Source organism: Adiantum capillus-veneris, chromosome 23 (assembly GCF_014529385.1).
Source record: "Adiantum capillus-veneris isolate H3 chromosome 23, ASM1452938v2, whole genome shotgun sequence".
In the NCBI taxonomy this organism is placed as follows: domain Eukaryota; kingdom Viridiplantae; phylum Streptophyta; class Polypodiopsida; order Polypodiales; family Pteridaceae; genus Adiantum; species Adiantum capillus-veneris.
Window position 1 is genome coordinate 75403025 of NC_140953.1, and position 7965 is coordinate 75410989.

The 7965-nt window shown below is 41.2% G+C and overlaps 1 pseudogene; it reads left to right on the forward strand.

Moving 5' to 3' along the window:
• Positions 1-3066: 3066 nt before the first annotated feature.
• Positions 3067-3503, forward strand: LOC147428004 (uncharacterized; annotated as a pseudogene).
• The last annotated feature ends 4462 nt before the right edge of the window (positions 3504-7965 follow it).

Here is a 7965-nt window from a genome sequence, read left to right on the forward strand (position 1 = left end):
CATCCCGTTTACCAAGGTTTTTTTATCTAAAAGATAGAAATCCCATGGTACCATAAATACAATATTTTGTCTATGCAAAGTAACATCATGACAAAGAAACCATCATGACCATAAAATCAATAGAGAAACCATGTCGATCGTTAAAGACTATAGAAGCTAAAGAACAAAAACCCATCAACATTTCCATGGGTAAAAATAAGTGGTAGTTAGACCAAACATCAATCAAAGCCAACCTATCGGCCTCATCAAACTATTACAAGTAGAATGTTCCCCATTGATCAATGAAGCATCTATAGATATTTCTTATTCTAATAGCATTCGTGAGATGTGCTACTAATATGAAAATCTTCCACTATATTACTCTACGTATAGGTCATAGTAACAAGCAAGAAAAACGAAACCCATATAGACGAGAAAGAAGAATTGCTTGTTCTATAATATTTATCTTCCCTGATTGAGCTCTTCATCCTTAATTGTGCACATCACTAACAAAACAGTCATTGCTCTGATACAACTCCAACACAACAAATATGCGGCGACCCTAAAATCCATAAAATATCATATCACTCATATCAGAATTATACAAGCATACCTCAATATTTTTTTGTATACGTTGCTCATCAAGATTAATGATTAGAGAGTAAGAGAGACAGAGCAAGACCAAACATGCTATATGAACCTCCAAAATTTGGAGTGGCACACATATCGTTGTAAGAGAGAAGAGGAGAAGAGAGTAGAAGATTATAGACACAAGTCACTAAGTACCATCTCCCCCGTACAAGAGTGAGAATTTTGCTCTTGCAATGCTCAAAATGATTACTAATGTCTACTTGGACATAAAATGACCATTGGTCATAAAGGGTTCTTCATTAATAAAATATCTGTTAACTTGGTTTTTTGTTGCATATTCCATAGGGCAACCCTATGTTGCTACCTATTATTTGTAATAAGTAAATGTTTTTTAGGATCAATCTCCATTATAGTTGTACATGAAATCATACTTTGTCTTACATGATACACTTGGGGTATCCTATAAGAATATGTGGAAAACAAGTTGAGTTACAAAAGTGGATTCTTTTGAGAGTCTATCAGAATATTGCTTCTTGGTAAGATAAGGAGTAGACACTCCATGTCTATTTAAGAATTATACGAGTTATTCCTATATCTTATCTGTTGTATATTATTAGTTGACTTGCCAATTCACACAATTACTACTCCTATTCAAATCTCTCATGCTTAAATTCTTGTTGAGATGTGTCAAACATATCAAATTTGATTGTATATCATGGGATTACATGTGTATGCCTTTAAAGTGCTAGAAGGGCTACTTTTGTCAAAAAGATGATTGGCACACTACAACATCCATCAAATTGTGGAGTTTAAGAAGTTTTGGGGATCCCTTTATGTTAACCATACATAGTTCACAAAATGCTCCATCTTTCATGAAGAACAACTCTAGTTTTGGAATAAAATATGCATGTGGAAGGTAAATGTACCTGAGAACTTAAACTTAGAGTGCCAACCTTTTGTTTTCTTCTATAAGTAAGCCCAAAACACCTATCCATCGCTTGAATGATATATATCTGTAAGAAGCACTCCAATTTTTGGAAGAAATTGCTTGAGGAGATAAAGAGTTAAGTTTTGCTCAGTCAGAACATCTTGCTTGAGATAATCTACTATTTGCTGAGAAGAGAGAAATAGGCTTTTCTCAGTTAGAGCGTTTTGCCTGGGATAGGTTCTACTATTAGTCAAGAGTTTTTCTGAAGATAGGTTCTACTAGTAGTTAAGTAGTGAGAACAATAAGTTTGCTCAGTTAGAGCATCTCACTTGAGGTAGGCTTTACTCTTAATTTGAGATCTAAGTAGAAAAAATAGAGGTTTCTCTTGGTCGAAGGGACAATCTCCTGTGAAAATATTGACTGCAATCATTCAATTTGGTTTTTACTACAAGCACATAATTACTGCGTGGGATAGTATTTGACGTGATGCAAGTTTAGAGAGGAGAGCATTTATATTCTTATGGAGAGTTATTTCATTGATCAATGTTTTTAAGGACAAAAACTCTCCGTTAAGGAAAGTAATATTGCCACAAAGACAAGGGCATGACTATGGTGGCACACGAGTCAATTGAGCATCCAAGTTAAGTGGTCTCCTCAAGGTAGGCCAAGAGAAGGTAGGCTAGGAGGTCTGTAAGAGGAGAATGTTTGGGTTAGTCCTTGGCCCTCAAAGTTCTCACCTAGAAATGTTGGCAAAAAATGAAACTCAACAAGCTCCACCAAGGTATCAACTCGGTATCAAGGACTAAGTCCGAGAGGGAATAGGTCCATTCGAACTACTCCCCAAGTCAAGTCATCAATCAATCAAGACCTAGTGGATATCAAAGCATGTAATCACTATATTCAAACTCAACTAGCTGTCAAGCAATATGGATGTTTCCTTTTCCTCATTGTAAATGTGACCTTTTACTAGCATAAATGGCACTATAATTAGTAGCCAACAAGAACACCAATACCCACATGGAAGTTTAACCGTAGAAGGTTCGGGATCGATGTTCACATATCTTTATAGTTATCACGGGAGCAATGACTCTCAACGTTGGTGGAATAAAGCCATGTGAATACATCAATAGCCAAGGAACACACACACACACACACAAACACAAACATGAGGAACAAGTATTTCATTTGGCATTTTAGCTTGGCGTATGGTGGGAGATAATTGAGGTTTGGCAGGTCGGATTACGAGGACGTAATTAGGAGTATATAAAGCGGGTGCTGTAAAGGCTGGAATAGTAGTGCCCGCAAAACTGTAAGCAGCAGTGAGCACATCGAGCAGCATTTAGGGCTAGAACCCATCTGCATCATCAACAATGGCAATGGGGAGGGTGGCACTCTGCACAGGTATAAGAATATGGCTTCCTGTCACTCAATTATGTGGGTTAATATAATTGAGTGAGTGCTTGAGTGCGTTAATATTCTACAAGTATACAAAACCGCACGTCAGTGTGCTATAGTCATATCATATGTCGTAATATTATTGATCTCCTTTTCTGGCCACCGCAGTGGCGATGGTGGCGGCGCTGCTGCTAAATATCATGGAGGGGACCTCCGTTGTGCAAGCAGCTACGCCCCGCAAGTGCAGGCTGCACGACCTTGTGCTGACCAACACTACCGTGGCGACCGGGCTGTGCGAGTGGGAGCTCGTGAACAACTGCCCCTGTGAGGCGTTCAACATCATTGCAGCCTGCCAGGACCGGCGCTGGAACCAAAAGATCATCAGCCGCTTCGCCATGGAGGTGGACGTGCCCACCTTCGGCCACTGCACTCTCCTTCCCAACGTCAAAGTCCAACCCGCCTCCTCCGGCCTCCGCTACGGCCGCAACTACCCCTGCGCTGGCACTCTTCCGCTCTCCCTCGTCAATGTTGTCTTCGCCAACCCCTGCCTTTGATCATAGAGACTGGCCGGACGACTCGCTCCATCAACATACCTCTTTCTGAACCTTGAACGGACATCCCATTCTTTCTCTCGGTGCTATTATTGGTCCAGAGTGGAAATTTCATTTGCCTACATAAGTGTGAAAATCTCTCTCTCTCTCTCTCTCTCTCTCTCTCTCTCTCTCTTTTTTTTTGTGGAAAAATCAGAGCTGTATATTACTGAGTACAATATGATCCCCCACGGATGCCAAAATAGCCTGTCACGTGGGGTGTACAAGCTGAATGTAATGGTGAGAGCCACTATAGTGACAACTCGGCTAGTACAATCTCATGGATTTACATGTACAACGGCGTCGAGTGTGATGCCAGATCTGCTCACGGGCCAGTAAAACCTCAGTAGTGCATACATCAGCAGTGAACAATGCCTCAAAATAATCTGCAGACATATCGAGAATAACATCAGGATGCATATGAAGTGTCCCCTGAGCATCGCACAAAGTCCGAAGGGTGGTGCCAGGAGGGCGCTCTTTATGCGCAGCGAAGAAGGCTTTATTCATTCGATTAGCTTTAGCTATCCAATGAGATACTGAAGCATGATGAGTGAACTCAGACCTAGCCTCCTGTACGCGACGAATTTCCTCTGTGAGCTCTGTCTATCTAGCAGTGAGATAAGCATCGTGAGGCCACTCCTCAAGCAAGCGTTGTGTGGAACCAAGAGGAATGTGAAGATCAGACTCACGTACTCTCAACTGTCGATGAATAGTAGCAGTCTGATCGCGGCAGTAAATACTAGACTGAGTAATGCAATGAGCAAGGAACTCTCCAGGGGGACCACAATAAGAAGCACCCGTGGACCATAAGTCACGAATCTGTTGCTGCAAAACTTCAGTGGTGAGAACACTGTCAGGGATGCGACAGCCCCGTCTCTATGCAGAGGATCTAGTGAAGGAGATAAACAATGAGATGGGTAAGTGATCTGAGAGGCTGGTCCCTCGCCAAATAGTAGTAAATCCACCTAGAGCCGCTGCCCAAGGGCCAATGTAAAAACGATCAAGTCGCTCTAATAATCTCCCCTGCTGTCTCTGAAACCCCCACGAGTAATGAAGTGTAGCAGGGTGATGACCAAAAGAGGGTATGTGCCATGCATTAACACCTTGAATAGCTAGAAGAAATCGATCCCAATCTGACTGCTCATTGGGAGAGATGGACAATAGAACAGGAGGAGTGATGGATCGCCAATCAGAGTCGCTTTCGACATTGTTAAAGTCGCCTCCTACAACCCAAGAGTCTACAGCAGGTAGAACAGTAGCCAGAGAGGCCCAAAAAGTAGCCCTCTCCCGAGGAGTAGTGGGTGCGTAGACTGACATAAAACCAATGATAGAGTCCTGAATCCGAAGAGACACATAGATTGCTCTGCCAGCGACAAGGGTGCCATGCTGCTGAACTGAGGCCAAGTAACGTGGCCCCACTAAAATGCATACACCGCAACTCTGTCCATGAATGCCTAGAGCAGGCTCCCAAAAAGTGTGGGCGCCGGAGGGCATGAGATTGCCAATGGGAGTGGCAATCTTATGCTCCTGTACTAGTAATATATCCATAGTGCCTACTACATGAGCGTGAAAATCTCTGCGAAGTAAAAGCTTGCGGGAACCTCTTACTCGAGAAGTCTGTAAACCATTAGCATTCCAAGAAACTACATGTAAATCCATAGTCTCTCTCTCTCTATAACTTAAGTACTATATTACATTTTGTTACATGTTTACATCATGATGAGGAATTCCATCGTGTTATTCTGTTGAGGAACTAGAAGTGCTACACAAACCTCTAACAATCTATCTCGAATCATAGACCAAGGCAGTTGGAAAACTGTGAAAGGTGTGTGTATCAAACAGAGCCGAGTTTCTAGCATTTCACAAAAAGGATAACACCCAAAGTCTCAGAGAAGCAATACATAAGTCTAAACGTGTAGAACCCGTTTGAATTGTTCCATAAAGCAGTCTATATTCAGAAACTTATTCTTCCAATGCATCATACAAACATATCCACCAAGCATATATTGTAGGGAAGTTCCAAAATATGTGCTTCGTTGTCTCAAGGGGGAATTTTCCATCAGACATTCTCGTTTTGGCTAACAATTCACCATACATCAGATAGCTTCTTTAACCACCAACATTGATCTAGATTGAACTCGCAAATCTTGTTGCATATGTTCTATATCTTAGGCTAAGGGATCAGGTGCATCAATTTGTTGAAGTCTCTCGCAATGCTCAATCTTTGAATCTTTGATTAAATCTTGATTGCAACAAGAAACTTTCAAATTGCTGACATGTGTACACAACTGTCCTCAAGTAATTTTGAGCCCATTTCCTAGTCTGAATCTTCTCTTAGCCACCATAAGGGCAATAATATATCTGTTAGAGTAACAATTTGATTGATTGGGCTTAACCCTCTTATGATTTTTTTCCCAAGTAAACAGCGGGTGTTTTTTTAAACCCAAAGCTCGAACAACAAGACTCATACCCTAAGGGATTACCTGTATATCTGACTCTACCATCCCAAATCAACAAAGCACATAGATTTTTTCAAGTCTTAACCAGCATATTAGCAGTATTTCCACACAATTGAACATGAGTAGCACAAAACAATTTGTCCCATGCAAACATATCCCAAACACCATGAAAGTACATAACAAAATTATCCATCAATTTGTTTCAGTAAGGTTTCCCTACTAGCAAGCATGTGCATTTGCAAATGCAGGATAAGTATCAAAGGGAAGAAAACAAAACATATAGAGGAAATCCAAATAGCCTGCACAATCCTTAACCTAACATGAATTGACCATTTAGTACAATGCCACGAAGCCATTTTGGTTTGGATTTTATCCTCCACCCATTGTGTCAACTATTTTGCAAATACATCAACTCCTAGAGGATAACCAAGGTTTCTGAATACAGTTTCCCTAAGAATTCTCTTTTCTTGCCAAATCAAGCCATGAAAATTATTGTAAATACTAGGGGAGACTAGAGCCTAGAATCCACCTCCCAACCTCCCACTATAGCCCCTCTTCCCTAGCTGGATTCTTTTTCCACATTGCCTAGTCCGGCCCTTGGTCCAGTCCAAGACTCTCTGGCCTTGCCCTTGTCTTGATATTACTCCCCCCTTAAGGAAGAGTTTTAGTCCTTGAAAAAAAAAGTGGGAAACTTCTTCTTAAGAACACTAATGTTTTCCCAAGTGGCACCTTCCTCAGGTCGATCTTTCGAATTGATTAAATCTTGTCAATGCACATGATGATGTGTACGTAAATCATGATAGTTGAGAATTCGTTCAGGTTCATGCGGTAGAGTAAGAGGTTCAACGAAATCAACCAAAATCTTTTGGTCAATGGCATTGTCATCCCCATGTAATCGCTTACGTAAACAGCTTACAGTAAACACCGGATGAACACGAGCATGTGTAGGTAGCGATAGTTTGTAGGCACGATCATCCACTCGCTTGACTATTTTGAAAGGCCCATAATATCGTGGAGATAATTTAGGTGTTGGCCCAGTTTTCAGACTTTTTGAATGCTCTGGCACACGTAAAAATACCTCCTCCCCTTCCTCAAAGGTAACTTGCCGACGTTTCTCATCAGTGTACTTCTTATACCGATCCTGCGATTGTCGGATAATCTGATGAGCGAGTTTCAACATATCCATGTGGTCTTGGAGAAAATCCTTAACCTCTTGGAGTTTTTCAGTTGCCAATCCCACCGTAACAGGTGACCTAGGTTGAAAAACCATACATGACCATGAAAGGACTAAATTCAGTCGTGACCTGCTTAGCACTATTGTAAGCAAACACGAGATAATAGGTAAATATTCTTCCCAGTTTGACTGTTTCTTGCTAACGTATGCACGTAGCATATCCTCTAGCACTTAGTTAACTCGTTCAGTTTGACCATCCGTTTCTGGATGATCGGTTGTACCCACTCATTTAAACACAACCCTCCAAAAATGACTATTAAACTTGGGATCACGATCACCGACAATGTTACTTGGCAAACCATACAACTTATATAGGTTGTCCACAAATAACTTAGCTAATTCTGGAGGCTTAATCGTTGATTTGGTTGGAATAAACTTACATAGTTTAGTCAACCGGTCTACGACCACCCATACTGAGTCATGACCTTGTACAGTGGGTTGGTAAACCCACAATAAAATCCATAGATATACTTTCCCACTTACCATTGGGGATCTCCAAAGGATGTAAGAGTCCTCTTGCTTTCAGGCGCTCTGCTTTGTTAACCTGACATTTTTGGCAATTCAAGACATAATCTTGAACAAAGCCATGTAAACCTGGCCAGTAAAACTATCGTTGTACGAGAGCATAAATATTTCTAATACCTGGGTGCCCGGCACTTGGACTATCATGACATTCATAAAGAATTTGGCGCCGAATGTCTGTGTCCGTCGGTACACAAACTCTTCCCTTATGGAGTAGGTACCCATTGTCGATGGTGAAATGCTTCCATCGCTGTAGTTCATCAGTCG